The sequence below is a fragment of the Lepus europaeus genome, chromosome 9, assembly GCF_033115175.1.
Source record: "Lepus europaeus isolate LE1 chromosome 9, mLepTim1.pri, whole genome shotgun sequence".
NCBI lineage: Eukaryota > Metazoa > Chordata > Mammalia > Lagomorpha > Leporidae > Lepus > Lepus europaeus.
In genome coordinates, this window is record NC_084835.1 from 46,393,139 (window position 1) to 46,413,410 (window position 20,272).

Consider the following 20,272-nt stretch of genomic DNA (forward strand, 5'->3'; position numbering starts at 1 on the left):
TTCCATCAGTTCTCCACTGTGGGTTCTCTGCTACCGGGGAATGTGAGATACCATGCAAAGCCGCACTTGGAGGGCTCCTACCCAGATGGCATGGACTCTGGAGCGCTCATCCTGTGACCTATACCTTCCCTTCATGACCTGAACACTGAGCCTTGAAGCATTAACTCCTGGGCGGTCAGAGTCTTCCCATGTGGGGTGAAGAGAGTCTTCTAGGGGACAGCCTCTATGATTTGCGGTAGAATTGGTCAGACATGGCAAGGACTGGAAGGGGGGACACTGGTGGCATATGGGTGGGCTCCTGACAGAGATGAAATTTAGCTGTGTGGACTGGGCAAGGAAGAAAATGGTCTGTGCCTCAGTTTCCTCACCTGTTCAATAACACCCACTGATGGGGTACTGGGATGATGGAATGAAATCACAGTAGAAAGCCCAAAGAAAACTTGTTAGCAACCTTACTACTGTGTCACAAACCACCCCAAAACATAATGACTTAAAAGAACAGTAATCACTAATTGCATCTCATGATTTGTGTGGATTATTCTTTTATTTATTTCCTTGGAAAGCAAAGGGACATAGAGGGACAGACAGAGAGAGCTTCCCACCTGCTGGTTCAACTCCCAAAATGTCCATGACTACTGAGGCTGGGTCAGGCCAAAGTCAGGAACCCAGAACTCAATCCAGGTCAGCCACGTAGATGGCAGGAGCCCAACAACTTACATTATCATAGCTTCCTCTCAGGGTCTGCGTTAGTGGGAAACTGGAACAGGAATCAGGGCTGAGACTCTAACCCAGGCACTCTGATATGGGATACAGGTGTCCCAAGTGGTGTCTTACTCTCTGTGCCAAAGGCCTGCCCTGTGTGGATGATTTGGATAGATGACAGGTGGGCCAGCTTGTGTCTGAAGTCTGGGCTCTCAGCTGGAAGGCTGGAAAACTGGGAGCTGGAGTCATTAGAAGTTTGGAATGGACTGGAGCATTCACACACATAGCTGGCGAGCTGCACATAGGCCTTTGCTGTACTTTTTCCCATGGATCTTTCCTAGAAGATTGCTTGAATGTTCTCACAACATGGCAGCTGGCCTTCCTCAAAGCAAGCTATCCAAGAGGCGAGGGCAGACGCATCCATGTCTCCTCTGGACTAGCTTCAGAAGTCACACACTGTCCTGCTGTGTCAGCCACACAAACCAGCTCTGGGAAGGGACTCACTAGGGGCCCACGTCCCAGGAGGCCAGGACAACAGGGGCCATCTGGACAGCTGGCCACAGAACAAAGGAAGAGCTCCATGGTGGGAGCTGTTACTTTCACTCTAAGAACAAAAGCAAACCTCTTGGTAAAGCCCGACTCTGGGAACTGAGAGCCAATGCCCCCACCTGGCACTGGCCAGCTCTCCCCGCTCCATCTCCCTGGGGGCGGGCAACTCCTTCTCTGCTTGACAAAAGTCTGCCTGCACGTGAACCTTCCCTGGAGCCAGGCAGGTGGCTCCTGGCTCTCAGAGCAAGCGTCTCAGCAGGCGAAGTCAATGGAGCGGGCAGAGATAACCCCGCACGTGGTCACGAAGCAAAGTGAGGGGCTTGCACACACACAGCCCCAATGGGTAGTTAGGGCTGCATGGAATCTGTGACTTGGCAATGCCATGGAAAGGAGGGTCTGCCAGTGAGAAGCCAGCGGCGGCAGCATAGCTCACCTGCCAACCACCACGGGCTGACAGTACATCCAAGCTCTTTTGTTTTCAACCAAGAGCTCTGAGCCAGAGTCCAGCCTGGGACTGAATTAATGATGAGCACGAATGATGCTTGGCGATGCTTCCATTGCGGAGAGGCAGGCATTTAATGAATTTTTCATGGCTTGCTTGTAGTGCCATTTCAGTGCCAGGTTCTCGGACCACCCTCGGGCTGTGAGGGGCAGAGTTGAGCAGCGGTTAGGGTGGCCTTGTTCTTAACTTGCTCAAGGGTCACCCACAGTGGACACCTTCAGGGTGTCTGCCCCAAACCTAGCGACCTCCCCTCGACATGCACACGCCTGTGGCTCAACAGCCATTTAGTAACAGGTGGCAGCAGGTGGCCCCTCCTGTGACCACAGGTGAGTGATGTGCAGTGGGCCAATCAGAGTCCCTCCCTTGGAGTGCTGAAGGGAAGCGAGAGGGAAAGAGAGAGCGAGAGCAAGAGAGAAAGAGCAAGAGAGCTGCTCTCTTGGAGTGCGTGGATTTTTAGTTTACATTCCTGGTAGCTGTGGTGCTGGTAGGGGGAGTGAGGCATCTTTCATTGAGAAGCAGCAGAGAATCTTCTGGAGAGAGGGGGAAAATGAAGTAAAAATGTAGGCGCGGATGGGTAGATAATCCAGACTCCCCAGGGGCCAGTTCTGACCCCTCCCCGAGACCCATGTGAGTTCCCAGAGGCATCCCCATCCTGGTCTACATTCCCAGGTCTGCTTCAACTGGTACAGGTTGCGTTTTCTTTCAGTTTCTTAATAGACTAACTAGTTCGAGCAGTTGTTAGGTCTTTTTACAAAAAGAAATGAAGTCGTGATAAATAGAACACACTCATCCACCTGTGCACGCGCACGTGCACACACACACACACACACACACCCCGTGAGAGGTGTTTGACTTTCTCTTCCCAGGACCAGCCAAGCTTGTGGGTGCTGGCTGTGAGCACAGGCAGGAATAGCGCAGGCTTTTGTTCTGAAGGGTTCAACCACAGCAGGCATGCCCGATGCCTGGGCCAGACAGGTCACACTTCCTGAATGGAGCAAGCCAGGATAGAGCCCCTCTAAGGCGACACCTGCTACTCAGCTCTGTCAGACTTTTGGCATTAGGATATGTGGCTGGGTTTTCTTGAGTTTACAGGAGTAGAAGGAAATATACAGTCCTTTGTAAAATGTCATGGTTTTTGCAAAATGTTATAAATATTTTTTATGATGTTAAGACCACCCTGAAAGTTCAACAGAATGTATCTGTGGGCCCTCTCTAGCTTGCAGCCTGAGGTCTCTATTTCTAGGCCCATAATGGGGGTGGGGCTGGACAGTGTGTCAGATGGAGGGACTGAAGGTCAAGCAGGAGGGAGCATGGCCTGACTTTCAGAGACTGATGGGATGGAGGGGTGGTGGCTTCCACTGAAGCTGGGGTGGCTCGCTAGGAGCTTTTACTCCAAGGTGTATTGGAGTCTCTGGATGCTAAACATTCTGGTCTACAAGCATCATCAAGGGTCCCCCTTGGCTAAGGCTGTTGTAGGCAGAGAAGGCCATTAAGAGGCATGCTTGTGTGGTCCCTTTCTGATGAAGGACAGAGAACCTGAACTTGACAATGAGGTCATGAAGCAGAAAGAGTGATGGTAACACCAAGAACTCTGTGGATCAAAATTAGCTGCCTGCCTATTTTCTAAATATGAGGTGAGCCTGAGATGCTTTTTGGCAGAGGGAGAGAGAAGTGAAAGAGAGAGAGAGGAAGGAGTCAGTAACTCCATCTGGGTCTCCCACATGGGTGGCAGGGACCCAAGTACTTGTGCCATCCTCTGCTGCTTTCCCAGGTACATTAGCAGGGAACTGGATCAGAAGCAGAGGAGCTGATATGGGATGTGGGAGACCTGGGGGATGGCCTAAGCCCCTGCACTACAGCACTTTCTCCTAGTACCATCTTAACCACTGAGTCAAACGCCTGCTCTGAGCCTTGAATCTTATACATGGAGTGGAGAATGAGTCCCAGGGATAAGGGACCTCCAGCCAGCCTGGTAGGTGGAGGATGGAACTGGCTTTAAGTTAATTAGAGAAAAATAAAGAAACATGGCATTTCTTTTTTAAAGGTTTGTTTATTTATTTGAAAGGCAGAGTAACAGGGAGGGAGGGAAGGAGAAAGATAGAACTAGAATTAGAGCTAGAGCTAGAGACAGAAAGAAATTCTGCTTCCATCTGCTGGTTCACTCCCCCAAATGTCTGCAAGAGCCAGATCTGGATCAGGCCAAAGCCAGGAGCCAGGAACTCCATCCAGGTCTCCCCTGTGGGTGGCAGGAGTTCAGCTATGTGTGTCATCCTCTACTGCTTTCTCAGATGTGTTAGCAGGGAGCTGGACCAGAAATAGATCAGCTGGGACTTGAATCAGTGCTCTGATATGTTGGCTTTGCAATCGGCGGCTTAACCTGCTGCACTGCAACACCAGCCCCTACATTTCTTCACCTGAGAATTGAGCAGCAATCGTGCAGCCCAAAGAGCCAATAAAAATACTGCAGTAAACCTCCTTGGGTTCTGCCAGGGGAACAAATCCCGCTGCAGGTGTCTTTAGTCCAGGGACTTGATCTACAGGGGCTGGAAGAGGCAAGGCAGTCGGGCTTAGGGAGGCAGTTCCAGGAAGGCTGCATCACCCCCAGGCTGGAGAGGCAGTGGAGGGAGAGGTGCTGGGGGCCCAAGTACTAGTCATTGCAGAAGTCGGAATCACACCAGGCCTGTGGACGGCAGCTGGAGCCCCTGCCAGAGATGCCATTTGAGCTGAGAGAAGAGCGAAATATCCTGGCTTGTCACCTCTCTTCTCCAGGATCCCACCAGTGCCTTCAGGTAGCTGAGCTCAGGTGGAAACTGGCTGAAACAGGAGCCTGGGAAACCATCTCCAAGTGTTGGCATCCCTGAGCTCCAGAGCAGAGCAAGGGAAGAGCGAGGAGCAGACAAGGGGCAAACAGGGTGGCGACAGGCAGAAGAGAGAACGTTTTGTCAGAACTCGCTTCCCGACCTTGCTATTCCCCCCAGCTTAGTATCTATCCACAGATGGCTGCAGCACAGCGCTGGTGAGGGCAAGGTAAGGAAAGAGTGGCCACTGAGGGTCACTCCAGCACTGCCACTTGTATGACGGGAGTTATCTCAATCGCCTCCAAGTGCATATCTCACTTAGAGTGGGGATCCACGTCTCCCCGATTCTCAGCTGAGGACAGTAATGAGTGACATGTTGTCCTGCCCCTTTGGGTAGCAAGTCTCCTGAGCTGCTCACCAGCAGTGATGGGTTGCTTGGTTTGATGGACAGTCTGCTTCCTTCAGGACCTTATCTGGTCCCCAAAAGATTTTTTACCCTGGAAGGTTGGGTCCTAAACCAACTCATCAGATACTCCCGGCCACAGATGACAAGTTTGTGTGACGGAACACAAGGCTGCGGCAGTGTTGGAGGACTAGCATACGGTTGAAAGCAGCCGGGGGTGAGATTGTGAGGCTGCCTTCTCTTCACCCCTCTTCCCCACCCCACCACACTCCCGCAGAGCCTGAAATGGGAGACGGAGAGCGGTCGGCAGCTTTAATTACAGGATGTCTTTTCTGGCTCGCCCCTCTCCAAGTTCTTAGGATTGAGGAGCTCTGATGGTGGATCATGTCATCGGTTGTGGCTGGCATCCCAGGGGAACTGTGATGCATTGGTTTTGTGGCCTTTGCTTCAGATTCCTCTCTGCAAACAGAGGTCTGGGTTAATTGCATATGGTGGAGCTGGATGTGGGAATGGGATTAATTTTAGGCCATCTTATTTCCAACCACTCCCGCCACACAGCCTCTCTCCTGCTTGGTTCAATTTGCCGACTGTTACTTCTAACCCACACCAGGCCCAGCCTTCTTGCTTTTATGTGGGCCATTCCTTCGATTTGGGATATCCTTCCCTTTCTCTGTGGAAATCTACTCTTCAGGCTTGGCCAGGATTCACGTCCTCCATGAAACTCTCTCAAATGAACACTGGGACACAGTAACACAAATTCTGTTAGAGCGTAGAGTACAGTCTCCCTCATCACTTAGAAAATAGGGGGATCTGGGGCCGGCCTCATGCCATAATGGTTTAAGCTGCCATCTGCAGCGCTGGCATCCCATTTGGGCACAGGTTCCAGTCCCAGCCGCCCCACTTCCAATCCAGCTCCCTGACAATGTGCCTGGGAGGCAGTAGAAGATGGCCAAAGTGCTTGGGGTCCCTGTACCCACGTGGGAGACCTGGAAGAAGCTCCTGGCTCTTGGCTCCTGGCTTTGGCCTAGCCCAGCCCTGGCCATGGTGGCCATTGGAGAGTGAGCTAGTGGATGGAAGATCTCTCTGTGTCTGTAATTTTGACTTTCAAATAAACGAATCTTTAAAAAAGAAGATATGAGGATCTTTACTCAGTGACTACTGTATAAGATGCAGAGTATTGGACATGGAGTTGTCAAAGTAACATAAACCAGAGTCCAAGCCTGTCATGTGTTTACAATCTGTTTGAAGAAATAGTTCACTCATTCTTTCTGTAAGTATTTATTGAGAAACCATCAAGAATGAGGGCACTTAAAGAAGTTTATGGGTGGGTGAGTGCTTGGCGTAGTGGTTAAGACGGCCACATCCCACATAGGAGTAGTAAGATTTGATTCCAGGCTCCTCTCCTCACTCCAGCTTCCTGCTGATGTAGACTCTGGGAGGCAACACCTTTCTGTGAACTTTTTTCTTTTTTTTGACAGGCAGAGTGTACAGTGAGAGAGAGAGACAGAGAGAAAGGTCTTCCTTTTTCCGTTGGTTCACCCCCTCAATGGCTGCTGCGGTGGGCACGCTGCGGCCAGTGCACTGCGCTGATCCAAGCCAGAAGCCAGGTGTTTCTCCTGGTCTCCCACACGGGTGCAGGGCCCAAGGACTTGGGCTATCCTCCGCTGCACCCCTGGGCCACAGCAGAGAGCTGGACTGGAAGAGGAGCAACCGGGACAGAATCCGGCACCCCGATCGGGACTAGAACCTGGGGTGCTGGCACCGCAGGCAGAGGATTAGCCTACTGAGCCGCCTGCCAGCCCTGTGAACTTTTAAAAACATTTCCTTATTCATTTATTTGAGAGGGAGGGAGGGAGGGAAGGAGGGAGGGAGGGAGAGAGAGAGAGAGAGAGAGAGCACTCCCACCCACTAGTTTACTCCTCACTATCCAGCAATGGCAGGGGGCTGGGCAAGTGTAAAACCAGGATCTGGGAATTCAATCCAGATTTCCCACACGAGCGACAGGGACCCAGTCACTTGATCCATCACCTGCTACCTCCCAGGGTCTGCATTAGCAGGGAGCTGGAATTAGGAGCCAGAGCTGGAATAGAACCCAGGCTCTCCAATATGGGGCACAGACATCTTAACCACTAAATGTCCACTCCTCCAGGAGCTGTTTGAAGTACCCCTGTACATTCCTGGGTCCCTGGCACACACTGATTGCTCTGCACGTTAGTGTGATGAGATTTCTTCTTGATTGCCATACCCTACTCTAGGGTAACAGTGAACACCCAATATCCACTGCATCCCCACATGAACTGCCCCCTCAACATGCCCAACAGACCCCCCAGTGGTGGTCTGGCTATAGCCTAAACTGGACAGTCTATTTGTGTGGATAGCAAAAGCTAATACTCTTGTTATACCGTGAGAGGCAGCAAGAGAGATCAAGAGAGAAGACAGAATCCCTGGCCATCTCTCTCCTATTGGCAGTAACAGCCTAACCTCTTTAGAGTGTCTCTCAGATGGCCTGACTGCTAAATCATCCCCCCCCTGCAGTAATTGAAGCAGAAAATCACACTCGACAGAACCACCTAGCAACAGCACCATTAGCAGCTGCACTTGTTCACTGCAACCCAGGGAGCTCGTATGCCTCTTTATGATGCACAGGCACAGTCAGATGTGTATCTTTACCAATATTTCAGCAGGGACAGGGCCCTTCCTGCTCTTTCCTTTCACCAGGTGATGTGTGCAGCTGCTCATTCTGGGAACAGTGAACTTTCCCATGCTGTCTGGAGGCGGCCCAGCTGTGTGACTAATGCCAACAATCTCCTTCTTTGCTTTCTCTGCCATCACCGGGCTTACACCGTAACCAAAGACCGCAATCTGTGTTTCCGGGGGATCTGGTATCTCCGCAAGAGCAAAGGAAGATTTATTTGAAGAAATGCTGGGAGTGGGATGAAGAGGAGTGGCTATAGGGGAGAAAGGGAAGAGTATCCTAGGGACCAACAGTGGGTGCAAAGGCATGGAGGCACGAAGCAAGTTAGCTGGTAAGAGGCACCTGATGGAGGAAGAGCAAGGCTAGGGGAGCTGGCAGAGTATGGTTCATGTATCCAGAAGGCAATCAGGAGATTTTGCTGGGCACTCTTGCTAGAGAATCATAATGCCTGGTATGATTTTGTTGAGTTCTTGTCCGAAGTGTTCAGTGGCTTGCAGTTACCCACTCCCTGGTTCTCAAGGGGATGGACTATGGAAGCATAGGGATTGTTTCTGGTTGCCTGTGATGGAGAGGGGCTGCTTACTTTGGCATTTGTTGGAGTAGGGTTGGGATTCAGGGTGTCAGACATCCTGTAATATGTGGGATTGTCCCACAGAACAAGTTTTTTCTCATGTCCCAGGCAAGAGTTGTCTGGACTTCCTGTTGGGTACTACCAGCTTTGAGTTATCTGAGCTGCCATGGTGTTGATATTTGGCTGCAATTTGTAGAGCTCCAAGTCAATTCCTCTCCCCTTGAATGTACACCAGGCTCAGTGACTCTCTTCTAAGGAAAAGAATGTGGCAGAAGGGACGCCATGTGACTTTGGAGGTTTAATTACAAAAGAAATAGTCTGTCCCTCTGTCTCTGGGATGGCTTCCAGCGGGAGAGGCCTGTCACCATGTAGTGAGGACATGAAATCAGCCCTGGGAGCAGGGGTTATGATTTGCACAGTGAGGAACTGAGGCCTCCGACCCACATCTGGCATCAACCCCAGCCTTTGAGGATTTCAGCTGAAGTCCTGATGTTACAGAGGCTAGACAAGCTGTCCCTCTATGACTTACTTGTTTGAGTTCTCCACCTAAATTCTAGCACAAAACAGTTTGCTGTGCAATTGTCCTATGTGTTGGTGTTTCTAAAAGTGCAACTACGATGGAAAATCAAGGGAGAGTTGTACTTTTTTATTTTTGAATCTTTGCCAAAAGTTGTTTTCCATTTGAAAAATAACATCACTAGTGGGAATGCTCCTCATGGTATTTTTTAAGAAGATTCATATATTTATTTGAAAGGCAGAGCTATGCAGAGAGAGCGATAGCTCTTCCATCCACCGGTTCATTCCCCCAAGTGCCCTCAACAGCTAGGTCTGGGCCAGCTGAAGCCAGGAGCCAAGAACTCCATCCTGATTCCCCACATGGGTAACAGGGGCCCAAGCACTTGGGCCATCCTTGGCTGCCTTCCCATGTGCATTAGCAGGGAGCTGGATCAGAAGCAGAGGAGCTGGGACATGAATTGGAGCTCTGATATGGGATGCTAGCATCGCAAATCAGTGGCTTAACCCTGTGTGCCACAATATGGGCCCCTCCTCACAGCGTTGGAGTCACCAAAGCAATACACCTGTGACACTTTCCATCTCTCTCCATCTTCCACCGTAGCCTCTGCAGCAGTTCCTCACAGGTGTGAAGATCTGTCCAAACACTATCTCACTTGTCTTCTACCCCGAGCTGTCCCCTGAGTTGCAAGCATCTGACCGCTCCATTAGGTCTCCTAATGAGTTCGTGCCTGTGCATATGAATTATACATATCATTTCTTTCATTTCTCCCTTTTGCTAGAGTTAGGCCACGGGGCCTGTGTTTTTAAAAAGTGTGTGAATCGGTAGGTTTTCTTGGAGTCGTTAAGGGGCATTATAAATAATTTGTTAGGAAAAGGAAGGTGGGAATTTAGGATACGTGCTAGAGCACGTCTTATTGACTTAGAAAATTCAAATCAGTTGCTCTCTTGCCTGTCGATGCTCTGGACAGCCTCTAGTGTTACTTCCTGCTGCTTGGTGCCCCGAGTCCTGTCGTGTAGATGAAATGAGCCTTCCCACGTCCCCAGACCCTGCACGGATCTCTTGTTCTGTACGCTGTTTCCTTTACCTGGGTTCTCTCCGTTCCTGCTTGCCTTCCACAATCACACCCTCCCCTGACTTCTGTGCACATTCAGCAAAGATGAGCACCTCTGTAGGCCAGGCCCTGGGATGTGCCCGGGGCTTCAGCACAGAGGCAGATGCCATTGTGCATCTCCAGAGCCTCCAGTCTGCCCAGGAGGCCAGCTTTGTGCAATCACAGCAACGTACTCAATGCCCAGAGAGTTAGCATCAAGGGTACTTCATGCAGGCAGAAACAGGTTTTTTAAAAATTTTCTTTACTTCATTTTATTTGAGAGAGAAATGCTCAGAGAGACAGAAAAAGAGAGAGGCAGAAAAAGAGCCTCCATTTGCCCATTCACTTCCCAAATGCCCACAATAGCTGAGACCAGGCTAACATGAAGCTAGGAGCCAAGAACTCCATCTGGGTGTCCCACATGGGTGGCAGGAAGCTGGAATGGGGAGCAAACGGGGAGTCTAATCCAGGCACTCTGATATGGTGTGTGGAGATCCCAAAAGAGGCATTGTAACTGCTGTGCCAGACACCTGCCCCTGAAAACCTCTGTTCTGTAGTAATTTTCAAATATATGGGGCCTTCAAAAAGATTATGAAAAATACACATTTTCTGTTAATGTCATTTGTCAAAAACTTTTATTTTTGTTAAAGATATATTTGAGAGGTAGAGTTATAGACAATGAGAGGGAGAGACAGAGAAAGAGGTCTTCATCTGCTGGTTCACTCCCCAAATGGCTGCAACAGCCGGAGCTTCGCTGATCCAAATCCAGGAGCCAGGAGCTTCTTCCCAGTCTCCCAGACGGGTGTAGGGGCCCACTGCTTTCCCAGGCCACAGCAGAGAGCGGGATGGGAAGAAGAGCAGCCGGGATTAGAACCGTTGCTCACATGGGATGCCGGCACCGCAGGTGGAGGATTAACCTACTGAGCCACAGCACCAGCCCTGCCCAAAACTTCTTGAAATGTACGTGTATGTCTGCAGAAAGCAGAAAGATCCCCATTGAAGTGGGCTGGGATGCCCCACCCCACCCTCTGTGCCCAAAGCCCGCCCTGCCTCTAGCTTGAAATGCGCCTTTGCTGTTCGTGCTGTGTACACAACCACCCCTAGACTAGCCTGTCTGGGCTTTCCCACAGGCTCCTCCCCTCCCCATCCTTGAAGCCCCCTCCTGGAGAGGCACCCTTGGGAGCTGACACGGGCCTGGAAACTTTAGAACTGGATCTGCCTTCCTGGCAGCAGCTGCCATGGGCTAAACCTGGGGAGTCGAAAAAGCAGAGTCCCTGTGATCGGGCTGCACCTGGCCAGGCCACCTGAACAAGGACCAAAGGCCAGCTGAGCAGCCATGCCTGTTTTCCAGCACTCCCTTGCAGTCCACCTGTTCCTCACAGCTTGACAGGGGCCTGAGTGCCCCGTGGCAGCGGCAGGGCTGATGTCTGCATGTGTAGCACCCCAGGGTTGGCAGTCCCTTGTCAGCGCTGACCCCGTTTGCGTGACTCTCTTGCTGACTGCACACGCTCATCCCCATTCGCATGGGTGACCACACTCAGAAGCAGGCGCCCAGAGTGGCCTGGAGAAGACGCTGCCAAAGTGTCCTCACTTGGTGAGAAGATAGATTTTTCCAGAAGAACCAAACTAAGGGAAGACTACCACCCCCGCCACTGCCCCACCCCCAGTGCTTGGAATTTGGAGGGGAGCCCGTGGGGATGGCGCTTCTGGGCCACATGAGGGCACTCTGGAATCCTGAGACTGTGCTGGAGCCCCGTCTTTGGGCCTCTTAACAGGAACATGATTCCAGGGAGCCAGCCAGGGCTTGGTGATAAATGGGGTTTGTAATGAGGGCCGCAGGCAAGGCAGGCAAAGGAGGACCAAAGGGCTCGAAGTTTTACTGCAGGGAGAGCAGAAGGAGCCTGTCACTTGCACAGCTCAGAAGAAAAGAGCTCACTTAACCCAGTGATTCCCAACTGGCAATTAGCGCCCCGCAGAGACACTGGCAATGTCCGGAGACATCCTTGGTTGTCACAACCAAGGGAACGGATGTTACTCGACAGCCAGAGAGCTGTTCAATGTCCTATGGGGTATGGTATATCCCACTCTCACCCCGGCTGGTTCAAAACGCCCAGCTGTGGAAGCCTGAGTTAACTCCACAGCAGTGAGCAGCAAGTCTGCGTTCCAGCGCCTTCTGCAGCTCCTGGTCCATGCTGTTCCCCAGAGAGTGGGCTGCTTTGGCAGATGTGCTCATGGTTCATAGAGGAAGCAAAATCTGCCTGGCATTTTCACTGTGGCCCCTTTCTGCCTGTGGGGGTTGCACCAGCAGCAGACCTGAGCCAGGAACTGTAGCATGAGTGGTTCATTAGGAAAAGAACCTAGGAAACACTCACGGCAGAGAGGGGAAGTGAAGCAGTGGAGGGAGGGAGTCAGGATAAGTGTGCTCTCGGGTATGTCTCCACCAGGGGCACCTGGAGCCTGATCCCTCTGGGCAGGCCTAGGGAGCCAGTGTGGAACACGCACTGTCCCCCAGCCTCTCGTTAGCCATCGGCTAGGGTCTGGGTGGTGAGAAGTTGCTGCTGTTGCAGCCGCCTTGACAACAGAGAGGTGCAGCTGTTGGACAAGGTTTTCAGGCACAGATGCTGAGTGCTGGCTGCCTGCTACCATCCCAACATGGGAGGGGCACAGAGGCCTCTGCCCCACCCCCTCCACACTTCAAGGAGCTTCACATGGAGCTGGTGCTGTGGCATAGAGGGTAAAGCCACTGCCTGCAGAGCCAGCATCACATATAGGTGCTGGTTCAAGTCCCTGCTGCTCGACTTCTGATCCAGCTCCCTGCTGGTGCACCTGGGAAGGTGGCAGAGGATGGTCCAAATACTTGGGCCCCTGCACCCATGTGGGAGACCCAGAAGAAGCTCCTGGATCCTGGCTTCAAATTGACCCAGCTCTGGCTGTTGCAGTTGTGTGGGGAGTGAACCAGTGGATGGAAGACCTCTCTCTGTCTCTGCCTCTCTCTCTCTCTTTGCCTTTCAAATGAATAAATAATTTTTTTTTTAAAAAAAGGAAGTCATGCTGTGCATGTCTGCTTTGCCTCTATTTGAGCTCCCTTTTCCTTCTTTCTTTAGAAAATTTATTTATTTATTTGAAAGGCAGAATTACAGAGAAACAGAGAGAAAGAAAGAGATCTTCCATCTGCTGGTTCACTACGCCAAATGCCCACAGTGGCCTGGGGCTGGGCAAGGCCAAGGCCAGGATCCAGGAGCTCCACCCAGGTCTCCCACGTGAGCTATCCTCTACTGCTTTCTTAGGCTCATTAACAGGGAGTTGGATGGAAGTGGAGCAGCCGGGACTTGCACTGATGCTCGTGTGGCATGTAGGCATCACAGGCAGCAGCTTAACCTACTGTGCCACAACCCCAGCCCCTGATTTCCCTTCTCAACTGTGCTGGGGGTGCGTCTTGGTCACTCACTGGAGAGCAAGCAGATAGTAGCAGTGGCTCGATCAGACCACCAGTGTCTTAGTCTCAGACCAACAGCCTGCAGCACTAGCCCTCAGCAAGCCTGACTATGCCATCCAGGGGCCAGAGAAAGATTTACCTGGAAGCTGATGAAACTTTTGGCTAAATGGGCTTCAGGGCTGCTGGTGTGCAGAGGCTAAGGGGAGTCCTGGGAGGTGCTGGGGCTCCACAGGGCTCTGTGTCTTTGTCAGTCCACCTCTGATGTATACCAAGACCCTATCAAAAGGCAAACTTGGATTCAGCAGCTCTGGGCTGGGGCTTGGGATTCTACATTTCTAATAGGATCCCAGGTGGGGCTTTGCTGCTGGTCCATGGAACAGGAGGGGAGAGCAGGGTGTGGGCAGTGCCCATCTCAGAAGCGCCCTGGGAAATCACCTAAGGAGACGGATCTCAGAAGGAAGGGACCTGTTCCTCCAAGGCTGCAGTAAGGCAGGGGATGCCATCTCTCTCCTCACTCTACATCCATTTTCATGCCCAATTTCCCTTCAACATTTTCCTTGAAGTGTCCTTCTCACCCATCAACTTATAAGCCTCAGGTGTCACAAAACTTAGGTCTTTCCTCTCTGTTAGCAGGAAAGAGGGCTAGGATCTGACACTGAGCATCGGGGATCCATGCATTTGGATTTGTGCATCCAGAGTTCTGGAATTTCCAGCTTCCATTTCTGCTCCCTGATCCCAGGCAGCTTTCAAAGTTAGAGGCTGCAGGAAGGTGTGGAAGCCAGGAGAAAATCGAAGAAGGGAGCTCCTGGGTTACCCAGCAGGCAGCGTGGAGCCCAGGATTCAGCCCAGGGAACCAAGTGTACAGTACAAGACTGTTTAGACTTTGTCTGCTCAGCAAGTCTTTGTCGGGCATCTGTGGTGTGTGAGGCATTGTTCTAGGGGCTGTGCATAAGGTATTCGTTGAAAGAGACAAAAATCCCCCCCCTTCAAAGCTGATAGGCCATCAGTGAATCATATCACGGGTCAGATGACAAAAGGAGGCTGGTGTCGTGGCACAGTGGGTTAAGCGGCCACCTGCCAGGCCAGCATGCCATACTGGAGTGCCGATTTGAATCCCAGATGATCCACTTCAGATCCAGCTTCCTGGTAATGTGCCTGGGAAAGCAGTGAAGATGGCCCAAGTGCTTGGACCCCTGTCACCCATGTGGGAGACCTGGATGGAGTTCGTGGCTCCTGGCCTTAGTCTGTCCCAGCCCTAGCCATTGCATCCGTTTGGGGAGTGAACCAATGGATGAAAGACTCTCTCTCTCTCTCTGTCCCTCTCTCCCTCCTTCTCTCCTTCTCTCTCCTCTTTCTATAATTCTTTCTTTCAAATAAATACATCTTTTTTAAAAATGGCAAAAAATAAAGATGAGGAATGGGGTCCAAGATGGATGGGAGTGATAGAATCACAGTTGAAACAAGTGGTCAATGAGAACCTGGTTAAGAAGGGGACATTTGGGGGCCGGTGCTGTCTGTAGTGTAGTGGGCTAAGCCTCTGATAGGATGCTGGCATCCCATATGGGCGCCAGGTTCTAGTCCCGGCTACTCTTCTTCCAATCCAGCTCTCTCCTTATGGCCTGGGAAAGCAGTGGAAGACAGTCCAAGTGTTTGGGCTCCTGTACCCCACCTACGTGGGAGATCAGGAAGAAGCTGCTATCTCTTGGTTTTGGAATGGCCCTGCTCCAGCTGTTGTGGCCATTTGGGGGAGTGAACCAGAGGATAGAAGACCTTTCTCTGCCTCTCCCTCTCTCTGCCTGTAACTCTAACTCTTAAAGAAATATATAAAATCTTAAAAGGGGGGGGGGGGAGCGTTTGAACCAAGACTTGAATGGAGAATTTGGATGTGGAGTTTCAATTTTTTCTTAATTTAATGCATTAATTTTATTTACTGGAGGCAGACATTTAATTTTTTACTGTTTCCTTTTGTCTGTTGCCTTGAAGGAGGGAGTACAAAGAATTTCCTGTCCTCAGAAAGACTGAATATTAAGCCTGTCCTGCCATGGGGCAAAGAGAAAGTTGCTTTTCAGTTGTTAAATGACAAGAGAGGTGATATAGACCACCCAGACCTGAGTCTGCTCCCCACGCCCTTAAACTTTAAGCCAATCACCCACGGCGGGGGTGGGGTAGGGGTGGCCGGCAGTGGAAGCAGGTGGGAGTTTATTTGCAAGCTGCAGAGGGAGGAGTCCGGCTGCTATTACTGAATTTCCAGACTCCCTGAGGGCTTGGGGTCAAGGTTGTTACTGATGGAAGGCCCATGTTCTGCTTGCATGCAGGTACCTGGTTGGTCAGCAGAGCTGTGGTCCTCCTTCAATTGGTCGGGGATATGGTGCTGTTTCAGGAACTTGATGAGTGTGCAGTGGGCTGTGGTGAGTCAGGTGGGAGCTGCTGGGGGCCTAGGGTTCCTGGGAAAATGCTCAAGACAAAGCCAAAGTGCAGATGGTGTTCACAAGGGAGATAAACAACCACTGGAGTCTTGTGACTAGGGAGCCTGTGGCACCAGCTGCAACACGCCCTCAGTTCTTTGAGTTAGGTTGAGCAAGAGGTTGCTCTGCGAAGAAGACTTTAAGCTAAGGGAACAACACCCAGAGACTGCAAGAGACTCGGGCTGGTCATGTTCGGGATCTGCCTCCAAGACACTGCCCCAGGCTGTGTTATCAGAGGGAAAGAAAGATAGGAAGAATTTCCCCTAGAAATAAAGGAGGTCAAAATTCTGGGGCGAGAGGAAGGAAGAGGGGGAAGTCTGGGAGGGCCCGCGAGGGAGCAGGGGGAAGATGGCTAGGGCTAGACCAGGCCAAAGCCAGGAGCCCAGAACTCCATCCAGGTCTCCCACATGAGTGGCAGGGGCCTAAGTGCTTGGACCATCCTCTGATGCTTTTCCAGGTGCATTAGCAGAGAGCTGGATCAGAAGTGAAGCAGCTGGGACTGGAACCAATGCTTGTATGGGATGCTGGCGTTGCGCTGGCCCCTCGCTCCCTCTCAAATAAATAGATAGATAAAGCAAGCAAGCACAGGATAGTCATTTTTTAAAAAAATTAACTTTCTCTCTACCCCGTCTGACTTCTTAGTTGAGACAGACCCCAGTAACAAAAGACAATTTAACAAGAGAAAAACAGAAGTTTATTCGCAGATATTCCTCATGGATATGTGGGAGATCCTGGGGGAAATGAGTCAGTTCCAAAGGGATGGCTTTGAATTCAAGTTGCTGTAGCATTTTCGACCCAGAACAGTACATTTCTAGAGATGTGACAAGACCAAGTAAAAGGACTCTAGGTTGGCAAATCAAAGGACAGCAAATAAAGAGTTGATGATGGGCAGTGGGTACAGTTTGTTGGGCAGATTCCCCTGAGGCTGTGATCAGGGATGGTGGCGTGCAGGCGAAGGCCACCTCTGTATATCTGTGTCCTGCAGAGCAGAGTCAGAGAGCCTTTCTGTCTCTGCTTCTTCTCAAAATGTTCCTCCTTCCAGAGTGGCATCTTCTGGCCTCTTCCACCTCTCAGGGTTTCTGATGACCCAGCTATGCTTCTATGCACCTGCTGTTTTCTTTCATTCTTCTTTGAATTGGTCAGAAAAAGCCTGATTCTTCTCATTCCTTAATGAATGAGCCAAATAAAATCTTTGGCCCATGTTCCTTTTTCGTGCAGGAGAATCATGCTTTCACCTTTTAGAGACTGTGATCCCTCACCTGTCCATAGCCCGCCACACCCACCTGCTTCCTGCGCTGGCTCACTTGTCTCTCCCTCTGGGACTCCTGAGAATTGCAGAAGTGGCCACCACTGCTGATTTCTCCTCCTCTTAGGATCTGGAAGGCCTCCCAGGGTGCTACAACTCCCCATGCCTCTGTGAACTAGAGGCACAGTGGCCCCATGGTCAAGGGCAGGGGCTCGGGAGCCCGCATGCCTTCTGTGGATCATCAGTGCCCTTCCTGGCTGTGTGATGCTAGGCAGATGAACAGACGCTGCCCTGAGCCATCTATGAGGATTAAATCAGCGCGTGCCTGGGGAAGTGGCCAGCACCCGGTCTGGAATTTAGCACATGCCTGCTTGGTGGTGATTCCTAACATTATGCTTTATTGTCACTGTGCTGGGTATTTCTCATGGCTCCTCTCTCTGCCTCCACCTGCTCTGGGCTCCAAGAAGCTGACTTCGTCCTTCAGTTTCGGGTAGTCCATCTCACGCATCCCTACTCCCCTTTCCAATTGCCCTGGCCTGGCAGCTTCCCTCATAGGTCTCAACTCCTGGGCCACCCCCACCACCTCCAGGTCCCCATAATCAGCCCCCTCCATCCCTGCAAGGTGTGCGGGTGGTGAGGACTCCCAGTCTCCACCAGGGGTTTCGGCCCCTCTGCTGTGGCATCCCTGCACCCTGCCCGCCCCTGCAGAGAGCGCCACCTGGCTGCTCACATGGCTGCTGTCATTCTTCAAACTCTGCCACGTCCTTTTCTGTTCCTTGAGTGAGGGATGCTCTTCTTGGGCTGAGAGAGCACTCCCATTTCATCTTGGAGGGAACTTCCCAGCAAGATGGGCAGCACAGGGAGGGTGGGAGCCGCACTGCCCAAGTGCAAGGCCAGAGGCAGCCTTCCTTTTGGGGACTAACACCAAGCACAACATACCAGGGAAAGAAGAAAGAAAAGACAGGGAGTCTACCCCAAGCTTGGGTTGCACACACAGACCTCACTACAATAACCTTTGTCTTTCTGTGATTTCCCACCCATTGCCTCGCCACTTCCCACCATCATGCATCGCTGATCCAAACTCTATTTCTCTCGTCAAAAGAGGATGTAAGTGGGGAGGTGACCCCACCACTTGGGAAGTCCACATCCCCCATGGGAGTGCCTTTTCCAGTCCCAGCTCTACTCCCAGTTCCACTTCCTGATAGTGTGTACCTTGGGAAGCAGCAGGTATGAGTCCTGGTTTTGGCCTGGCCCAGCCATTGCAGGTATTTGAGGAGTGAACCAACAGATGGAAGAGCTCTCTTTTTCTCTCTCTGTGTCTCTCTGCCTTTCAAATAAACTTAAAAAAAAAATACATCTAAGCCACCAAGTCTGCTTCTTTGAGTTTCCCTCTTTTTTTGGGACTTGCAAGCATGAAGTATTAATAGAAATGGTGTGGGGCTGGCACTGTGGCATAGAAGGTTAAGCCTCTGCCTGCAGTGTCATCATCCCATATGAATCCCAGCTGCTCTGCTTCTGATCCAGCTCCCTGTTGACGTGCTCTCCCTGGGAGAGCAGGAGGATGACCCAAGTGCTTGGGCCCCTGCACCATGTGGGAGACTCAGATGAAGCTCCTGGTTCCTGGCTTCAGCCTGGCCCACCTCGGCCATTGTGGCCATTTGGAGAGTGAAATAACACATGGAAGACTTTCTCTCTCTCTCTCTCTCTTTCCATTTCAAATAAGTACATAAATCCTTAAAATATATATAACAAATCATATATATAAGAAAAATGGTCTGCATTTTGTTGGGTAGCCACAGCCAACACCCCTAGCCCTGACACAGAATCTAAGAGGGTCAAGCTTCTCTTCTCCCATAGTGCTGTGCCTGTTCTGTCTCAGTGAAGACAGTGGGCCCCACAGGGCCATTAGGGAGAGGCTTATGTCCTGTAGCTTCTTTAGAGATGAATGTCTTCAGAGAGAGAGAGAGAGAGAGAGAGAGAGACCAACCTGTGTGTGGCTAATGTCATGACACCCATGTGTAGCCCATGAGTAATGCAAATATGGTACCAGTGTACTGAACAGTCTGGGTTCAGTAAGCATACAAACAGCCCTTTTCTTTGCCCCAATTCCTGCCTGCAACTGTGCTCTGTCAGCTCTGCCTTCATGAGAATTCTGCAAACCCCACAGCCTTCCAGTCATGTTCAGGGTTTCCTAGCCCAGCACCGGTCCCGCAGTCACACACCCCACTGCAGCCCAGAGCACACTTGGCTTTGCCACCAGGGTCTCTGGGAAGGATGGGGGCGTGGCTGCCCTTCAGCTCTTTTCTACAGCTGTCTCTCAGCCTCCTCCAGGCTTCACTTGTTGAGAGGCAGGCTTGCAGAGGAGCAAATGCCTCAAGTGCGACTGCTTCTCCTTGAGACCCTGCAGGCTTCTCTGGTGGTGCCTGTGTGGGGCTGGCAGCCACACGTGCCTTCCCCTGGGGCAGGCGGCTGCTAAGTTATACGGAGGCCCCTGGAAGGGGGTCTTCCCTGACCCTCGGAGACATGTGTTCTGCCAAGTGCCCTGGGATAGATAAAGACAGCTGTGGCGCCCTTTCCCCTCCCACTGAAGCTGGGCTAGATGGGACGCAGCCGAAGGCACACTCTGGGGCTTCCGAGGCCACACCACAAGGAACCTTGCAGCTGCCGTCAGCTCCCTTGGGACCCTGAGCCGCCCTGTGAGGGGACTGACTCTCCTGAGACAGGGATGCTGGGAAGGTGACTGCAGGTGCTCCCGTGCGGGTCTCTGTAGCACTGTGGTTAAGATGCAAGTTAAGATCCCAGCATCCCTGGGTTTGACTCCTAGCTCTGCTCCTTGATTCCAGCTTCCTGCTGCTGCACACCCTGGGAGGCAGCAGGTGATGGCTCAGGTACATGGGTCTGGGTGGAATTTTGGGCTCCTGGCTCCAGCCTGGCCCAGCCCCGGTTGTTGGGGGCATTTGGGGAATGAACCAGCAGATGCAAAATCTCTCTCCCTGTCTCTCTCACTCACTCACTCTCTGTTTTTCTCTGTGCCTAAAAAACATTTTAAAATGTATTTTTAAAGAGTCCCAGCTAAGCAAGCCCCCCTTCCCACCAAGGCAGTAGACCCACCCATTCACCAGCTGCATAGCCCCAGATGACCCAGTCAATGCCACAGGAATGGAATTCTCAGCGGAGCCCTGTTTAAATTCCTAACTGTCAAAATCATGGCCTGTAATACAAAGGCTGTTGCTGTAAGCAGTAAACCGTGGTGTGGCTTGTCACACAGCAGCCAGCAAGCAGGACCCTCCGTGGCTCC